Source organism: Anser cygnoides, chromosome 3 (assembly GCF_040182565.1).
Source record: "Anser cygnoides isolate HZ-2024a breed goose chromosome 3, Taihu_goose_T2T_genome, whole genome shotgun sequence".
Lineage (NCBI taxonomy): Eukaryota > Metazoa > Chordata > Aves > Anseriformes > Anatidae > Anser > Anser cygnoides.
Genome location: NC_089875.1, coordinates 6,535,830 through 6,555,571, shown reverse-complemented (window position 1 = coordinate 6,555,571; position 19,742 = coordinate 6,535,830). Strand labels below are relative to the sequence as shown.

General features: G+C 48.5%; 1 protein-coding gene across 2 annotated transcripts in view; it reads left to right on the top strand.

The window, feature by feature from the left end:
* BMP2 (bone morphogenetic protein 2) overlaps nucleotides 1-19,742 on the top strand; it is an 89,262-nt gene that overhangs the window by 44,392 nt on the left and 25,128 nt on the right. For both annotated transcript variants that reach the window (XM_048060962.2, XM_066995382.1), the window contains exon 3: nucleotides 13,813-13,926. The gene's annotated coding sequence lies outside the window, so the exon portion shown is untranslated. The remainder of the gene's footprint in view (nucleotides 1-13,812; nucleotides 13,927-19,742) is intronic.

The window sequence follows — 19,742 nt, the reverse complement described above, 5'->3', positions numbered from 1 at the left end:
AGTGAGCAAAGGAGAGGGGTTTTCCTCCTATATTCCAATATAGGAATGGCAGTAGCTTATAGGTTGCAGTTAGGGATGTAAGAACAGGGTCACTTTCTGTGTAACCCAGGCAATTCTGCAGGACTTGGAAGGCTGCGTCTGGGCTGGGGTTGGGTCAGAAGATCCCAGCACAAGCTGATGGGGCTGTGGGGCTGGGCTGGCTTTAAATTCCAGATTTGGGGTCCAGGTGGTCTACCACCACACACAGGAAAGGGCGCGTTGGCCAGCAGATGAGCCCACTGCAAACCCTGCAGCACATGTAGAAAGCCTTCCTCAGCCTGAGCCTGGCGAGGGGCAGCAGAGGTGAGGTACGGGACAGGAGAGGAGTTGCTATCCCGGTACATTTAGCCAGAGCTGCTCTTCCTCCAGCTTGCCTTAGACGTCGGTGCAGTCTAGTGTGCACTTCAGTCCAAACAGGCCTCCAAAAAGTCTCTCAGCACAGCTCTTCCTCAGTGGTTCCTCTCAAAATACCGAGATCTGAGCCCAAGGAACAGCCAGGCTAGCAGCCAGGGCTGCAAACAGCCAGCAGGTAAGTCACAGCACTGGGCACACTTGAGTTGCTTCGAATCCCACTCATTACGCAGCGATGTAGAAATAGCCTTGGCTTATATTTTAAAACTGTTTAGCCCTGACCCACATCCCAGTGAAGTCAATGAAATGTTTGCCAGTGACTTAAATGGGCTCTGGAACAGGCCTGCAATGTTACTCGTGCCTTCAAATACTTCCTTCACCTGTAGGATGAAAGTCCTCCTCGCGAGTCAATGGGCCTCCTTACTTCTTCCTCCCCTCTCAGTTTCCATGGGCCCCTAGCATGGGAAACTCAGCCTTATTCATCTTTGTATTTCCATGTCTCTGAATCAGGCAGGTTCTGGGTATGTTCCACATAGAAGCCTGTTATCTTTTCAAGTGGCAAAAAAGAGGGGATTTTTCCATAGTCACATAGTTTTTCCACAGAAATGTATTCATGAGAGTTAAACTTGCCCAAACTATGTTAATGTATGTGGTTGGCTTCTGTGCCAATTTTCATTGTGAATAAGACGCAAAATAAAAGGGCTCTTGTGTCTCCCTTTCCTCCTCCCTGAATCCCTCCCATAATTTTTGAGTTCATAAGCCCATTTTGTATGCGAATCAGATCGGGAGAGGAAAGGCAGGGGGATTGCTTTCCCTTACGAGCTGTGCCTTTGCTGTAAGCTACTGACAGACACACAAGAGTTGTGACTGAGGCGAGGAGGCATTAATACAATGGGGCTGGAGTGCAGGGGTGGTGTAAATCAGGGTAACTCCGTTTACCCCGAGTGAGCCTTGCTGATTTACACCAAAGGAGGACACGGCCTTAGCTCATCAGAGGCTCTCTTCATTGTTGCGTTGCTCTCCTAAGACACGTAAGGTCTGCCGAGAGGAACGGTGTCTCTTTTTGGTCTGCGGATGTTGGGACTGGAGCCTGACAGCCGCCCTGCAGAGCACGCACCATGGCTCACCACGGCGTACACAGAACACCAGCTGAGCTTAGGCAGCTCGCATAGCCAGATGGCTCTGAAACATTCATAATACAAGCTGTAGCTATTATGAGCCATTTCTCCTCGGTGCATGTCCTGACAAGCTGCTGTTATTAAGTTTCAGTGTATTTCTGTTAATGTTACCTACCTATTTTCATTCCTGCATGCTGTCACACTGAGCTGGTTGGCGTGGTCTTGGGAACTGGGCTTCAAGGCTCCTCCCTGTGAAAGTTGCCAGCTCATTTATTTGTTTCTTTCCAGTGGTTCAAGCCAGTGCGTTATTCAGAAACTTCTGAAAGAGCGGGGTTGGGTAAACCTCTGATTCAGTTCATTTGAAAGCACCCTTGAAGTCCTCCTCCACATCTTGCCCTCCTGTGGCTCTTATTTCAGAGGCTTGACGAGGCCAGTTTGGAGCCTGTTTCTGACAAACCACGGTGCTTCTGTTGGAAATATCCCTCAACTGGAAGGTCCCTGAGCTTTCTTGCAGAGCCGTGAAGTTCTCGTTTGGGCCCTGGTTCTCCCTGGTCTTGGCATCTCAACCTCAGCAGAGATGCAGGAGAAGAGGGGGGCAAACACGGTGTGAGGGTTACGGTGAGGTGGAAGAAGATCACTCGTGTTTTATCCTCCTCCCAGTATCACTCTGAAGGGGCAGTGGTCACTGGTCCAAATCATGCTCTCCCAATGGCTACACGCTTTTGCAAAACCCTTTAGCAAAACCCTTTTGCAAAGCCCTTTAGCTTTGTAAATGTTGGCAAGTATATGGGAGGTGTCAAGGAGCTCTGAGCACTCACTGCTTTTGATGCTGCCAGTGTTGTCTCCCCACGTTTAGCAACACAGCGAGCTGTGGTGCTGTCAGCCACTGGTCTGATCCCTCCTGGATGGATCGCATTGGAAGAGGTGGTTTTCCTGATAGCTGTAGGCTCTCTTCAGCCCACCTTTGTCCTGCAAAAAAGCCACCACTGCTGCTCTGGCCACGCAGGAGCCTGACCCAGCCAGCAGCACATAGGCCATGGGCTGCTGCTGCATGGTGGAGCATCCACTACCTGCCTGCACTGACCAGCAGCAGTGTGCCAAGCGGCTGTGTGCATCTGGGAACATGTGGTGTCCGAGTGTCATTTCTGACAAGGCTTCTAGCTTTTGGATGTAATGTATGTAAGATTAAAAGATGCACTAAGGAGGCTGTTTGCAGAACATACTTCCAGCAAACCAGTTCAGTTGGTTTGCCAGTTTATAGCATGTCTTATTGACCACCTGCGTACTGAGAGCTGTTTCTCTTTTATATGGCAGCATTCAAAAAAGTGTAATCTTGAGATTGGCTTTAGAAATCCTGCAGTTTTGGTACCTAGAGCTGGAGGGAATTTGCCTTTTTTTTGCATCTTAGGCATTCAAGTCCCTGCATTCACAGGGGATACAAACTGACTGTAAGTTAGAGATGAGGTTCTTAGGTACATTAAAATTATTTGAGTGGAAACCAGTAGATGTGGTGTTATTCACTGTAAAGTTGCAGGAGGTGACCCCTCTAGAGAAATCCAACAACACCTGGTATTTGTAGTGATGATTCACAATACAAGCACAGCTTTTTGTTTGTGGGCAGCTGAATGGTTAAGAAACATCTACATTACCCCTTGCAAATATTTAGTTGTGGAGGTGAGTGCAAGACCCTTAGGGATGGGTGCTGCAAAAATAAGACGGCACTGACAGGTGCTTTGACTGGAGCAGCTGTATCAGCATCCAGCAGCAGTCTCTCTGGGACTTGGCCTCATGAGCCGAGGTGCAGTCCCCAAGGGCAAGCTCCCCTCTTGACTGATCTTGGTGGTTCTTATTCAACTGCTGCTTTTTGGAGAGGGAGAGAGGGGAGCGAACATGTGGTAGTTGTTTTGTATTGCGTAGCATGAGAAATTGCCATCACAGTTGCTGTATGTTTAGGTGAACCCATGTTCTCCCTTCCCAAGCTGTGAAAAGAAGGAAAATCTCTGGCAGGCAGCACCCAGCTCCGGGTGTTCAGGTACTATGGCAAGGCTGCGGACAGCGTGTTTAGAGTACATGATCCAGCTGCACAGGGAGAAGGGTTTTCTTTGCAGTCACGTGTAAATTGTTGTGGAAATGGAGAGTAATAACATTCTTGTTTCAAGAATTGTCACGAATGCTTGGTTTTGAGGCCAACCATTCAGCTTCTGTTATCTCTAGGAATCAAGATGTTTATCTGTCTAAATGATTGCAGTGTGTCTCAGGTATTTGAAGGTGGTTCTTCCTATTTGTGAAAAAAAGTATAAATAGAATCAATCTTTGTTTCCGAAACTATCAAAAGCTTATTAGCCTCAGGCAGATCTTTTTATCTGTGAGGAATAAAGTAGATTTGTCCAGATCCTCAGCCAGTATAAATCAGTTTAATGTCCTTGGCCCATTATTTTTCCTCATGCAGTTTCTCTTGAGTGGGATTTGGGCTGTGGATAAGCATCTCCTTGTCTTGATGCTTACGTCTTGGTGCAGTTTGAAGCTTGGCAGAACGAGCATCAGCCTCAGCTTTTGGAGAGCTTGCACTGGGTGCTGCCTTGCTCTCCCATATCTGCAGAGTCAATGGAGTGAGGCTGAGCCACTTGTCAAGTAGCCAGGCAAGGTGATTTCTTTGAGGGGGTCAGCGGAAAAATGTGGGCTTGGAAGGTAAGGGGGATGGTGGTGGAGCCGAGTTCAAGTGACCCCAGATGCAAGCAGCACACACACGTCTGCCTCTCAGTTCACTGCAAGGCTGATGCTTACGCAGAACTTCACTGAAGCTCTGGGGCTGCTGGGGACTGAGGCTTCCCAGCTGAGGTGCTCTGGCGAAGTGGAGCATGTCTCCAGAAAATCTGGCTGCTGCAAGGAATCAGCAATGTTTTCCTTCCCCAAAGGAAAACTACACTTCCACCTGCAGTTGGTCAGACTGATTAAGGGGCATGGAGCTGAAGGCTGCAACGTTCGTAGGGACAGGACCTTCCCCACAGCATCACGTCGAGAAGAGGACAAGGGCTGGTTGACAGTGTTTTGGGGTTATGGGCAAAGTGGGGCACTCTTGCCCTCATGAGGGGACAGGAATGCTCACCGGGAGCAGCGGTGACACCAGGTGAGGGGTCCGAGGGCCGGGGGTGCTGCCGGTGCCTGCACTCCCCGCTGCCCAGGAGCAAACCTGCCTGGGTCAGCACAAATGCGCCCGGCATTTCCCAGCCCCATGGAGCCCCTTCTTGTCCTCCCTGAGCAGGATCCTGCCTCAAAGCCCGGGCAAACCCTTATGTAGCCACAGGTGACTTCTATGGAGATAGAGCTATCAAATCAAAGCGGGTTGGCCTTCTGGCCGAGACATTCAGGTTACTGCAATTCTCCCCACACTCCTTCCTTTTTTTTTTTATTTTAAGGGTGTGGTATATTTTGTAAGTTTTGTGTTTATCAAGAAGTAGATTGTGTAAATAAAATTGCGGCCTTGTGTGCCAAATAGCTGGGTTATGATTTCCTGGAGGGGAGCCAAGGCGGTGTGTGGGAGCATGCCAGTGTTAATATGTTCACTTTGCGAAGAAGTACGGCGTGTGTGAAGCAGCGAGGGAGGACACTCTGTGAGCCCTGGCGCTGGTTAACCCTTCCGGGCACTGTCAGCTCTGTGCCTCTGCCAGGCTTTCCCCAGCAGTGGCTCACATCAGTTTGTGCATTCACGGGCTGAGGTTCTTACCTGGAGCGCGGCCAAGTCAATGCGGGACTGCACAAGGCACGGGATCCCACCCTGGTTCCCCTCCTGGGGCGGGCGCCCGGGGTTTTCTTGAGCTGGCGCGTGAAGGCTGCATCGCACAAACCTCAAAGGGGCCTCCGAGAGAGGCCAGGTCAGGCACGTGCCAGGGGATGCCAGGGCAGGGAAAAGGGCCTTGGGCTAAATGAGAATAAACTGCCCGACTGTAATGACTTTATTCCCTATTTACTACTAAGTGCTCTCCAAAGTTTACCCTGTTTCTATCCTGCAGAGGCAGGCAGTGTTTTTCTCCACTGGCTGTTCAAATAGCAGCTGAATCACTGAGCTGTCTGAGAGCACATTCTGTGCGGGATGCGCTGTGGAGGTGAAGCCTCATGGTACCGAAGGCAACGGGAGGATCGCTACCAGGCTTTGACAGCGCCACAGCTATGCTCCGGTTGTTTGCTACCTTTTCCCTACAAATCATGCAGTCCCTGTCTCACAGCTGCTCATACCTCCTTCCACTCATCCTTCGGTCACTGCGTTCCAAAAGTATTTTAAACGCATGAATGCAGCAAGTGTAACCTCTTGCTTTCCACCAAGGAGGAAGTCATGAGTTGGCTACTTCTGCAGACAAAGCAAAGTCCCGAGGAAGCATGAAAGGACCTCGTTTTGGCAAGCAGCAGGGAGTAGGGCTAGACGTGTTACAGTGGGGAGGGGAGTATGTGTGCGCGGGGAATTCTTGCAGCTCAGACAAAAATAGTGGCTCCCATTATTTACCTACCTAAGCCGGAAACCTGCTTGCATTTCAGGCATTTATTGTAATTCCTCACATAGCTGAGGATGATAAGCCCCGCTAACTAGTCATTGCATGCTGACTGAAAATGATAGTTAATGTACACCGTCTACCCAAACAACTTTCCTCTTTAACCCTTTCGAACCTGCTAGTTTGGGGGCTTCTTTTGCAGATAATATTGTTGCCAATCAGCCTCGCCTCAGCTCTCCGTCTTCATAAAATTCAGTTTAGTGGAACTCTTTGATCGCGGTCTAATCTATATGGGAGCCTTCTCAAAGCAGTTCACACGTCTAAGATGCAGTGACAGTTATGGCTCAGATTTCAAAGGAATCAAAGGGAGCCATTTGGCCGACTTCCACTAAATGTCACTGAAATTTGGATGCGTAACTCCTGTGTGTTCCACGAGTTGGCTGGATGCTGTGGTTTGATCCTAATGATCCTGAGCCGTAGCCCGGTGCAGTCAGTGAAATTCTTTTCTTTGTGCGCTATTTGGTATCATTCAGGCCCAAATGCCGAGGAGGAGAAAGGGCTTTGCCCTCCAGAGAGCGTACGGGGGAGTGTAAGGCTGAGCAAGAAGTGCCAACCTGAGGGATAGAGCTCAGGCGAGGGGAGCTTACCTTTCCCGACTGCGTTCATGTACGCATCTGTGTCTTTCTGCAGACTTGCCGTGGCTTTGCCGTGCACAGAGCACACTCGGCGGTCCTGGGCACGCGGTCCTGTGCGGGGCGTCCTCTTGGCAGCGCGCAGCGTGTCCTCCATGGGCTGCCATGCCCGTGGGCTTTGCATGGCGCACCGAGCTCTGGACCTGAGGTCACCTCTGAAATGCCTGTTGGAAACATTTACTAATTTCAAGAGAAGTTGGCATGGGGGAAGAGAGAAAGAGCTTGCAATCGGGCTCCTGCCCAAAGCTGTTTGTGCCGGGATGGGTGTACCACATGACTGCCAGCAGGATATTGTTCTGGGGATTTGGCAATGTCAAAGGTACGAGGTGCATATTGATGTTTGGTACCAAAGTTATATAAATGCTCCTTGCGCAAGCCTAGCAGCTGATTTTACAAGACGTGGGGGAAGACGCATCTTTTTCCAAGGGCGGGATTTAGCCCTAACTGCAATATCTTCCCAGCCATGATATAATAACAATACTTAAGAAGCATGTAGCTCTTAAGATCATCAAAGTGATGTACAAGCAGTAACTAATTAATCCTCACAACACCCCTGTGAGGCAAGTATTACTATCCCCATTTCACAGTTGGGTACGATGTGACTTTGGAAGGTCAAGTGACTTGTCCGGAGCTAAAGAGTATGCAATAGAGCTCATTAGCTGCTGGCTCACAGCCACAGCTCGGTGTACATGCCCAGCCTATTACTGTATTTTATTATGCAAATCCCCATGGAAATTAGAAGCCCAAAGCAAGCCACAGATCTAACCATGGTGCCTTAGATCTGAATGCTAGATCCATTTTGTTTGACATCGAGATTGGATTTTGGATGGCAATGGAAAAAAACAGAGTGACTGTCACACCTGGAAGCCTCCAAGAAAAGCAGAGGCCATGGAGATGTTTGTCGGTGGCTGCCCAGTTTCAGCGTTGTTTGCACAGTCTCTTCTGAGGCTACCAAATAGTGCCAGCGACAGGCTATCACCGAAACCAGTAAAAAGGCAGAGGAAGTCCAGTCTCCATTCCTGCAGGTGTGTTACAAGCAGGGCATGGACATTGCTCTGCAGAGTCCCTGGAAGACTCTACAGCCCCGAGGTTAAAGCTGGCTTCAGGGGCAACCAGGAAAGCCAGCTAGCTGCAGGAACTGGGGTCTAGTTCAGGCATAAAGCTTTTTTTCAGTCCTGGCAAGCTTTGCTCAAAAGCTGATATTGTCCATGCAAACCGGCACTATTTGGATGATTCAGAAAATAAGCCAAGCCCTGTTTGGCTTGCACAACCACAGCTCTTCCGGAAATTGCCAGGGATTTTGTGTGTGCAAGGGGAGGAAAAGACATTCAGCGTGTGAAACTGTATGGGGACTGGTTCTTGGCTCCATGCTTCACAGACTGACAAGTGCACTGCTAGATTTCAGGAGGGTGTCATCCTGCCACCGAGAGTTATTTACACTAAGTCACCCTCCAGGAACTGGGTCACAACTTTTTCTTTCATGAGACTTGGCAGCAGTCTCAGGGGTTAGTAGAAGCAGAAGAGAGGATGCCTATGTGCAACGCCAAAACCAACTCAGATGCAGGGGGAACGGGGCCCTGTGCCACGGATCGGTGCGGGGCATGTCGGGCTCCAAAGGCAACAGGACGGGGCTTCAGTGCTTTGCAGCTCGAGCGGTTGCTGCTGGTCGCCCTGTGCACCCTGAACAGGTGTAAATGACTACCCAGAGGCAAAGCATGGCAGAATCGGGGCCAGATCTTCAGCTAGTGTCAATCAGTGCCTCGGCTTCAATGGGGCTGCATCAATTTGCCTTAGGAAAGGGCGTGATGTGGGAAACAGAGATAAGGGAACTCATGTTCTAGCACCCTATATCCCATATAATTGCTTAAATGAGAGCACAGCCCAAAACGGGTTTGCTGGATGCCGGGGTGGCGCAGAGTCAATCCCATGTTTTCAGGGCAGGTTTATGCACCCGACTGAATTTATACACCCAACAAAACTTAGACACCAACCGGAGGGAGCAGGTGGCCAGGGTGGGCTCACTTTGGGTACCAGCAGCTGGGTAGATGTGGGGTGCAGAGCTCAGCACAGAGCCTGTGCGGGGGGGCCTCTTGTGCTTGGACCGTGGCTCCGCATCTCCTCTGTGCCCCTGGCCCACAAGAGCTGGAGTGAAGCCAGCGCAGGTCTGTCAGCTGGAGCAACAATCATACCTTTGTCTTGCCGGGCAGATGAATAGATAGATAAGAGCGAGTTAATGGATAGCAGCCCCTTCCCCCCCAAACATCGGCCCAGTCACTCACCTCCTCCCCTGGCAAAACGAGGCCTCGGGGACAGAGAAGGAGCGCAAAGATTAAAACTAACCCATTGCTCTGGGACTCCTCGGCGAAAGGGGCTGATAAGAGAGGGCCGAGATCAGGAATCAGATTTCAGGGGTAACAACTGAATAACCAGAAAATGGAAGGATGCCGAACGGGTTATCAGAAGAGAGTGAGATGGTGAGCACGTCCCAACAGCTTCTCTTTTGGAAAAAAAAAAAAAAAGAAAAGAAAAAAGAGGAGAGGTGTTCCTCTTGTAGCAGCTACAGACACAAAGAGCTGTTCAGACCGCTTTGCACCCACCAAGACCTGGAAAGATGGAAGAGCATCCCTGAGCTCTGGTGGAGGTTTTAAGCTGTTAGCTGTTCCTGTTTCCATGCTGGCAGATTCCTGGGATCTGTAGCCCCACTGTTCCCTGTTCTTTCTGCGAAGTGAGCAGCACTGGAAAGACTTGGGGAGTAAACAGGGCTCATGCAGCAGGCTCTGGCTCAGGCTGGGCAATGTGGTTTCAATTTAGGAGCTCTCCTCTCAAGAGCCTCCATAAAGCAGCCTGAATGTAAAAGCCCATGTTCCTACAGCACAGGAGTACCGGGAGGACTGTCCCCCCCTCTAGAGAGGAGCAGGGTTCAACAGTGGAGGTTTCACAAAAGCTCTGCAAAGGTGAAGTTCACCCCTCTGCAGATCTCCGCAGAAGGGTTGTTGGGGGTGCAGTGTGATCCAAGCAGTGTATTTCCCCCACCAGAACGTGGGCCATCATACAGTATTTGTACAGGACAGACTATCAAGATTATCAATATCAGATTATCAGCACAGTGGGACGGAGGCATCGGGGTCTTTTCCCTTTTTTCAGGGGTGTAAAACCCCCAAGTTGTTCTATTTCACCCCAGTGGAGATTGCAGGGGGTTGTTAAGTCCGGGGGAGGAAGGCAGACAGCTGTGGCAAAGTTGCAGTTACTCCAGCATGTGCAGTGAGCGGGTTTCAGCCCGTTATCTGGGCGACCTGGGCAAAATTGTGAAAAAGGCTAAAAATGGGCAGGGAGGATCCTGGGGCCTTGTCCATTGTACCTGGCATGGGGTGACCTGGACTGGTTTTGGGTCTGTCTCCAAAAATAAAAGTAAGCCTGAGGAAAGGGAGGAGGAGAGATCTGCCTTTGAGACTTTGTTTTCTCATTCCCAAGGGGTGAGCCTGTCTACTTACTCACTTGGGCACATAGTACTTAATACAATTTCCTTGATAATAACAGTTCGGGGGCTCCAAAAAGCTGGCAGGTGGGAGCCAGATAAACCAGTCATGAAGGCAGACATCGACAGATGCTTGGATGGCCCTTGCCATCCCGTGCAGCCTTGGCATGGGGCTGGTGACCCCTCTCCCGCTGCTCTCTGGGACACAGAGCTGCCTTGGGGCTGCACCGGAGTGACATCGGGATCGTCTGCCTCCGCGGGTGTCCTTCAGATACCCATCTGAGAGGGGAACAGGCTGCAATCCTGGTGCTTTGCTTCTTTGCAACATGGGGTTTGGAGCCCACCTGGCTCCAAACTCCCCTGGTTTTGCACCTTCAGTGCTGCTGGTTTCCAGCATCCCTAGGCAGGCCCAAGGCTGGTGGGCAATGTGGCCAGGACAGAGGTCCTTGCCCAGTCCTGTGATTCCAGAGCTGAGGGTTTAAAAACCCTTCTGGATACCATGGGATGTGGGGAAGAATTGGAAAGCTAGGCAGTTTTCCTGGCAGCTACTTTTAAGAACTATTTTAGGCCTGGTTTACATGAAAAATTGCATTGATAGAATTTTTTGGTTAGGGAATAATTCTGGGGGAATAAAAGGGGGATATAGGGAATAAAAAATTTTTATTTTTATTTTTTTTACCACTGGTTATAGTGGGACTAGACCTCTTGTGAATGCAGTTATTTTGGCATTAAAGTGACCTACACCATACAGGCTTTCTTTCTGGTGAGAGCTCTAGTGCGTTCACTGTTCAGATATACTCCAAGATGCACAGCCTTTGTATGTAGATTAGACATTCATGGGAGAGACTTCATTGCAGCACCATGAGGGTGAGCAGGAAGATAATTACAGTCTTGCTTTTTATTGTTCCTATATAATGCTGCTGTGGATATTTTCCACCCCAGCTGTGGCTCCCAGCTTATTCTCTGCTGAGGTGTGGATTCTCCATCATGCAGGAGTCAGGGATACATGGCAAGATATCACAGGATGGCTCCTTTTCACGTCCATGACCATAGAGGGGCAGGTGGACCCATGCTTGCAGATCTTATCAGTGCATGAGGCCAGGGATACCATCCAGTTTTCTTTTCCTAGTTTTCTAAAACCAGGGAAGGGCCTGACCCTAAAGCTGGGTTCTTAAAGCAGGAAATTTTAAGGATTCTTGAAATCAGAATCTGGATTAAGGCCCCAGCTCTTGTGAGCAGTATTTTCTGTACCAACCAGCATGGTCAGAAATCATTGCGTTGCTGGCTGTGTGGCAGTGCTGGCTGGGCCCGGTGGGTGAACGCAGACCTCGCCCCAAGGTCAGGGGAACCGAGCTTCTGGAAGCCCCAAACTAAGAGATCAATTCCTCCAACCTCTTTTCAGGTGAGATTTCCAAGCAGGGAAACAGAGGGTAGAAAACCAGACATGCAACAGCTTTTCTTATGCTGTGTGTTATCCTTCCCTGGTAGTTCTTGACAAGCTCTGCAAAATGACTTCATAAAACCTTTCCCTGAGGTAAGAGTATTCCTGCAACTGGGAGAAACAGAAATCTGTACTACAGCCCTGTGTGTCCTACATAGGCATTTCACACCTGATTGCATAATTACAGAAACATTGAAGGAATAAGAAAACGACATTCTTGACTGCTTCATCCCGTGCCCAGCAAAGATACCGTCAGGGATCTTACAGCTGACCAACCCTTTTGATTGCACGTTTAGATCTGTGATTCCTCAGGGAGGTAAGAAGAGATAATAGCAGACACCCCACGTGGTAACTGGTAGGGCTATCAAAGTCCTCGTCTCACCACCTCTGTGGTACTGGGTCGCAAATCCTTTTGTTGTATGTGAGTAGAAGAACTAGCATGTTGAAACCTGTTAGCATGGCAATGACATTAGCAGTACTATTACTACTATTAACACCGCTACTGCTACTAATACGTTAATGAGTCATATCATTAATAGATTAAGAATGAATTATGTACTGAGGTAATGTATGTTACACTTTGATTTCAAGTGAAGGTCGTTTGGAAATGTCATGCATGCCTTACTGTGGGGATGTATTTCCTCGTTTAGGAACTCCTATGCTGGAGAAACGTTTGGCATTGCTCCTGTTTTCCTAGAAGTTTTCCACAGAATTGCAGTTTGTTAAATGGTGCTGCTTATTTTGCTCGTGTTTTCATTAATGAAATTAGGAAGGACCTAATTCTGTATTTTCTGAGGTCCAGAATTTCTCATTAGTCTTGAAAGGAACAAGGAAAAACACACACAAAAAAAAAAAAAACAGAGCTAGTTCTCAAATGTGCTTTTTAGGTAGTAGCTAAGAGACAGTGGAGCAGTCAGTGCTTCTTTCCAGCTCCTGCAATTTCAGGGGAAATTCCCAGAAAAGATCCTCTAGCTCCTTAGACTATAGCTGTGGTAATAGTTATAGTACCTACTGTGGTGTGGACAGTGCTCCTGCAGCATGTCGTGCAAAGCAATATTCCTCCGTGTCAATGGAACGATACTTGATTTATATTTGTGGTTTTGAAATTTGATGCTATGATTTAATTTTTGGAGGAAATCTGCTCCCTTCCAGGGGAAATTCTTGCTTAAGAAAGAAAGAAAGGGGGTGGGGGAAGAAAAAAAGAAGAGTGAGAATGATAGAGGTTACGATAGTATTGCGTTACCGATTGGATAAACTGACAAAACAGCCTACTGTGACTCGGAGAGTTTAATTTTGTACATTTTGGCAACTTCTTAAAGCAGAAAATGAGAGCAGTACTGTCAACAGGGCTTTTGATATGTCTCAGTGTTTATACTAGAGATGAAAGTGCATTCTGAATTAGGGTGGAAGGCAGCAGGCCAGATTCTGACTTTGGCGACAAGAGGTGATAAACTCTGCAGATTTACCCCCTGTGGCAGCGAGTAGGAAATGGTTCTCCTGTTGCACCAGAGGTTGTGAGATTTCAAGTTTTTTCTGTTCTGCTTGAAAGACACGGGATCCATAAAGGTTTTGTTTTTCTTGTTACCGCAGTAAAGCAGTAGATAGCCAAGTCACTCACTTGGCATATGGGAGACTCAGCACCACGTCCCTGCTCTTTCTGGTTCAGGGTTCTGGCCTCCGGGCTGCTGAACTGGTCTCACTGTTAGCAGCAAATCTTTTAGTACTTGCATCAAACCTGAAATGACTCCTACAGGAAAGCAACATCCAAGAGCAGCCTCTTGCCTGGGGGTTGAGATATCCCTCCTGGGTTTAGCAGATCCAAGTCCAGCTCCCTGATCTGTATCAGGCCTTCAAATGTAGAGCTGCTGTGCTCCAGCTGAACGCCGAAACCAGCCCTGGGCAGGTCTGTTTGTGTGTCTTCTGACCAGAAGTTTCCTCCTGGACCAGTGGAAGTTTTACTGAAGCCAATCCATGTAAACAACCAAAACAAGCAGGGGCCGCGGGGAGGTGACAAACATCGGAACCAGTTCTGTGGACAAAGATGGGTTAAGACATGTTTGCCAGCCGTTCGGATCAGCCTCTGTGCCAGTGTGTCCTTTTGTTAAGATTTAATGGAAACAGCTATAAATTGTGGTTATGATTAGCCAGCAAGAAAGGTATCTGTCAGGCAAGTTCTGCCACCCTTACTCATGTGCGGTATTTCATTTCCCAGGTCGTCCTGGCTATTTTGCTGGACCATCCCTGTAAGGCTGTTCTGCCCTGCTCCTCTCTGCCTCCAGCAGTGCTATTAAGGGAAGGAGGGAGCTGTGAATTCCCGCAGTCTCTGGTAAGGTACAACTTCCTTCCTTGCTCACAACTAATGAGAAAGGCTTCACCTCTTCTCCAAATGTTCTTGCCTGTTTATTTATAGAGGCCAGTGTCCAGACAGTATGGGTAATGCTTCAAACCAGACTTGGACCTGGGATGTAGGTTGGTCCAGCTCAGCTGCACAGTAGAGTTTTTGTTGGGTGGAGGCATCTTAGTGTCCTGCTTGGGACATAATATCTTGCCTCTAAATAAATGGTCTGCCCTTCAGGGTAAGGTGATTCTCAGCATGAGTGAGGCTGGTGGAACCGGGCTTATAAAAATATCTGAGCAGGGGAAGAAAATAACTACTGTTTTCCAAGAAGATGCATTTTTCTATTTTAATTTTTGTAAGGCTGTGATAAAATAAATGTTGTCTATGATGTAAAGCTGAAGGGTTGACCAGAACTTCCTTTGTGGTCAGGCTCTTTTTTTATTGATTGATTTTAAGTCCTCTAAATTTGTCAGGCTCACAAGTGCAGCGGTGACTTAAGTTATAAGAGAATGTTTGTGTCTTTAAGGAAAAATACAGCGCCCCCTCCTTCCCCTTGCCCTTCTCAACCTTGCAAGGAAACCTACACTTGGACAGAATATTTTTTTCACCCTCAGTGGAAAATGTTGATTAAATATTCAGAAAAAATAGCAATTAAAATCCCCAGACTCCTAAATCCAAGGAATTCTTAATGGGAAACTGCAGAATATTAGTATAATTGCGTAATTTTGACTGAAAACGCACAGTGGCATTTTTATTGTAAAAGTTTAAAACTTTAGGAGAAATCTATTGAAAAAAACACTTTTCTGTTGATAAAAAGAGGCAGTTTTTCATGCATTTCTATACAAGCTGTTCTGCAGTTGAGTTGGATAAGCAAAGCCTTATCTATGTGGCTGTGTCTTTCCCCACGGATCTTTTCTTCCAGAGCCAGAAACCATTTCAGTTCGGCTTTTCAGTAATTCTTCGCACTAGGACAGATGTCAGGATTTGGGATCATTTGGGTGGTCAAGTCCAGTCTTGTCACACTGTGTGGATACTGCTGCTCCTTTCAGCCCCTGGGGGTCTGGTATTGAGCTCTCTCTGCACTTTTGGGGTGCATCTGTGCTTAGCTGGTTTTACTGGGGTAAACATCCTCCTCTTATTACTCCCCACTGGCATACTGCTTTGCTGCTGACTCAGGTTTGTTCCACAAACAACATGCAAGTGTTGTGTGTGGAGGTACAAAATATGAAATGGTCAGGTGAGATGACCAGGTTATGGCAAGTCGGCGACCTGAACAGCAAAGCTCAGCTGAACTCCATGTGATGAGGCCACAAAGTGCTCAGCCCTCAAATAAAATGCAATTACTCATCTTCCATCAGAATCCATGCCTACTTACATAGCTGGCTTTTGAATATAGAAATATATGGAATACAGATTGAGTATATTGGATATGAAATGGAAATCCAGGTAAGAGAAAAACAGCATAATGAACAGGGAAGAGCTTTGCAAATCAGTGCAAGCCCTGCACACAGTTATTTTTATTTCCTGGGAATGATAGCTGCTTCTCTAGTGCATTCAGTGATCAGTGCCTCTCAGGGTTTTCTGTATTTGTGGACTGATCCCTCTCCCATCTGACTGAGTCTTGCTTCTGGTTGGAGATTTAGAGCACAGCTGGATATTGGCAATCTTTGCAAGACTGGAAAGAGGAGAAGTGGAGTCAGGTTTTGGTGTAATGTGAGTTTATTTACACCATATAGGATGTAGACATCTCTGGTTTATTTTCCCTCAAGGAAAGGAGATACAGAGAGGTTAAAGGTGCTCTTGTGTATGACTGTCAGTCAGTCAGCAGCAGAATCAGCCATCTAGGTTGGCTGTGGGGGTATTTCTTGGCGCTGGCTCAGTGATCTCTATTACAGGAGCTGAGGTTGGCCATTACTTGTCCACATCCCAGTTGGCGAGGGACCCTTATGATGGCCAGCAGTGCAGCTCCAGAGTAAATGAGAAGCTCACCAGGTAGTTTTCAGTGGCAGCAGGGAAAACAGTTAGCAGGAGGGGAAGAGATTGCTTTCCACAGGCCTGTGTTTTAAAGGGCATTCTTGGATGTGAGTTAACCTTTCCTTGGGTCTCTTGCCAGCAGGTGGGAACCTTTTAAAGTTGTCCTTTTACTGAGAAGGGCTGAATCGTCCGCCCTAAAGCATCCTTTAATGCAATTAAAACCAGCACTACTGCTTCTCTAACACTGGGGCCTCCGATACTGGGAGGGGAAGCGGTGGCTCCTCTTTGAAGTCCCACCTACGTGAACATCAGTGGCAGGACTTCAAAGGGAAGCTGCTATTTCCTGTTGGAGCTCAGCCCTGGTGCTCAGCACTGCTAACAAAGCAGTCGGACTGGTTGTGAAGGCACTGATCCAGCAGAGCACTTAAGCACATGCTTAAGTCCCTCGGGACTTAACCGCATGGTCTGCTGGGTTGGGACTCAACTGGGCTGGGGACTGGACCGACGGTCGGGGTTACATCTCCCAAGTCAAATTTTCCAGGGGAAGAGCCAGGTGAAAAACCTTCCACCAATGACTCGGTGGGTGCTGTGAAGCTGGGCTCCCCATTCAGACCCCAGTGGCTTGGGGCCCCTGTGCAGCAGCAGGAGGTGGGAAGTACCAAGAGAAATACTACTGAATGTGGCAAACAACCTGGAGACAGACAGCGGGTTGCAGAAACTATCAGCAAATGCTTGTAAGTCACGGATTCATGCTAGCCTGAAACAGCATTGTTGAGTTTAGCTCCAAGAAGCTGGCCAGGTGAGGACCTGACCCAATAAATAGAGTTGTTAAGATGGGAGTTTATTTGCAAGCAGGTAAGAAATGCTGAAGGCGCAATCAGTCAGCCCCACCTTTTGCTGAGTAATATTTTATTTTGGTATTAGTTCTTCTGCTGTCTGAGGAGCAACTTGCAGGCTAACGGATGGCAGAATGGGGATGTAATTTTCCAGCAAGCATTATTTGAGTAATTCGCATAATTTGCACCAACTTCTCTCAGTTTCTGTCCTCAGGCTACAGATAGACCTTGTGGTCGTGATCTGCAGCTGCTGCACAGGTGCCTCACTGCTAGCCCCGTTCCCAGCATGGCTTCACCCCCTCTCTGGTAGCAGTGCAGCCTGACAGCGTCTCCCCCATCACAACCTACATGAAGCTCTGTGGTTGCCTCACATGTTAGATATACAAGAAGTCTGGGAGACCATCCATGCTGGCAGCATGGCTCTTTGGGATTAGAAAGGCTGCTCTTCACTGTGAACAGGTGTATCGGGATTGCATGTGGTGATTGCATTTTGTAGGCTGTGGGAATAAAGAAATTGCGAAGCCTGAGAAAGCCCCCCAGTAGTTTCCAGGTCCTGCTCCCTGAAGTCCTCTGCCTGAGGTATCACAGGCCCCCAGGCCCCGTGGCGGACTGCAGTTTTCCTCTGCCTTGCCCCTCTCATAGGTTTGGAGTCCCCGGGGAACCCAGGCCTATTTGCTAATCCCAAGAAAGTGAAGTGAGAGGTGTAGTTCCTGGAGACAGTCACCCAAGACAAACTGAAAACGTCTTCATTTAGGTGATGAAAACACCTACCCAACTGTTAGGATGCAGTTTTTGGCCCAGCCATTCAGGTTCCCAGAGGAAATCTGTGACACCCCTTCACTGTGCAAGTGAACGCTGTGAAGTTGGTGCTGACGGAGGCAGCAAGACCCGCTCAGTGTGACCCCTTAGTGCCTCTGCTCTGTGGTTTTGTGTGGGGTCTGGCTGAAGGCATGATCACACTTCACCTGAGGGTAAAGCTGGCAACCTCAGGGACTTGAAAAGTGCAAGCTCGGCTTTTCTGCACCTCATGAATTCACAGGAAGCAGCTGGTGCACTTGGTTCGGGAGGGGGCTGGGCATTGTGGCTGAGGTGTGGGGGTGAGGCAGTGGTGCTTGATGCTTGGTTCTCACCTAGGTGCCTCGTGTGGCCCCGAGCACTTCTCATTCTGGCTTTTTTTTTCTTTGGTCTCCCACCTGTAAAACAGACCAAGAGCTTCTTACACCCAGCTGGCTGCTAGCCAGTGAGTTCTTCAGGTAAGGGGTCTGTCTCACTGCATGTTGTCCAGGTACTGGCCTTGCTCTTGAGCGGGATTCTCCTGTAAAACGAATAAATAATAATGTGTGATGGAGGCAGAATGGATTTTGGAAGCCTTTCTTCCGAAGGTTGCTTGGATTCAAAGAAGGTGCATTTTGCTAATCTTCTTCATTTGTGTGGTTTCTACCCATGGGTTAACACAGAAGGGTTTTATCCGATTCAGGGTGTACATGCAAATATTTCTATTTGAATAATACTGGAGAATAAATTTAGAACTGTTTAAAGAGGGTATGAATACCTCAATCTGCTAGGTGGAAAAATTACTACTTCTTGTGGGTAACCCAACCTGTTTAAGTTGCTAAAAACATACCTGACTTAAAAAAAAAAAAAAGGAGAAGAAGAGGAAGAAGAAGAAATAGCTGAAAAGAGAGCTTTTTAAAAAAACAACTCTCTTCACATTTCTAGTTTAATATTTCAGCATGCAACTGTATTTTCATAACTGCAGCTTTTTTGGGCAGAGGTGGGGGAAATTAGAATATATTAAAGAACTCTGGAAACCACTTTCTATTTGTAAAACATGTTGCGTGTGTATCATAACACCTACAGGACTTGTAGCTCTGCCAGGTTGTGCACTGACTGCCAGAACTTTCCTCGCTAAATGACATTATACTACTTTGCGGGTATCGAAAACAAATATTTTGAGGGGAGGGAGCATTCTCATCCACAAAATGTTCAGCGTGCTTGCAATATTCAGTCGTAGTGTTGTATTTGAGGGCTGCTGTGCTCATCAGCTGCTTACCATGAGTCAAAGGGTAGGTTTGGTGAATGTTTGCATGCTTTCCAGCTGTTTATCAGCAGGTATTGTTTGCAGTATGGCAGCCCCGAAGGAGACAGGGACTTTGTGATGCTGGGCACTGTATGAGGATGTAGCGGAGGACAGGAGTGGAAATGGAAAAGGAAGGTGGTTGTCATCAGAAGTGCAGCCCCAGAGCAGTTTTCCTCTCACAAGGCGGTGCAGGGAGGGACGTGGGATTGCCCGGCTGGTGGACGGAGCAGGGCAGCGTGCCACCACGAGGGATGTCAAGTGAAGCCATGGGGCATTGCAGCGAGGAATTCTTGTGTAATGGCTGGCATCTGGGGCTGGAAAGGGAGGCAGTGGGAGGGCTGCCTTGCTGGCCAGGCAGCTGCCGCTGCTCTGCAAAGGCTCTGTGAAGGCTGCGGCCCTGCTGCGGGGTGCAGACACGCAGCAGGTATCTCTAGGCAGTGGAGGTTACCCATTAACCCAGGGTCTTCCACAGGCTTATGGGTTTGCAGGGTGACACAGGGAGGCATCCCCTTGCCACATGAGATGAGCCCTGTTGTATCATATTGTAAAAGCCCCAGAAGAGGAGCAAGGAAGGCAACAACAGGATTAGAGGCTGCTGAGGTCTCCTTGGTTCAGCTGCTGGAACAGCCTCCAGTGGGCTTTTCCAGCTGCTTAGGAAGTAAAGCTGCTGTTAAGAGCTGCAGCTTACACCGAGAGCCGTGGCCCAGCTGCAGCCCGGCGTGGAGCTGCTCCTGGGCCAGAGCCCGAAGGAGTGGGGAGCGCTGCCCAGCGCCGGCCCTCGGTGCTCCCACGTCATCGGCATGCTGCGAGCGGCCTTTGCCAAGCAGAAAAGCAGAGACATTCACTGACATTTTATATTATGTTTCAGTCGCACTCCTCTTTTTCTTTGTAATAAAAGCTGCCAGTGAAGTGTA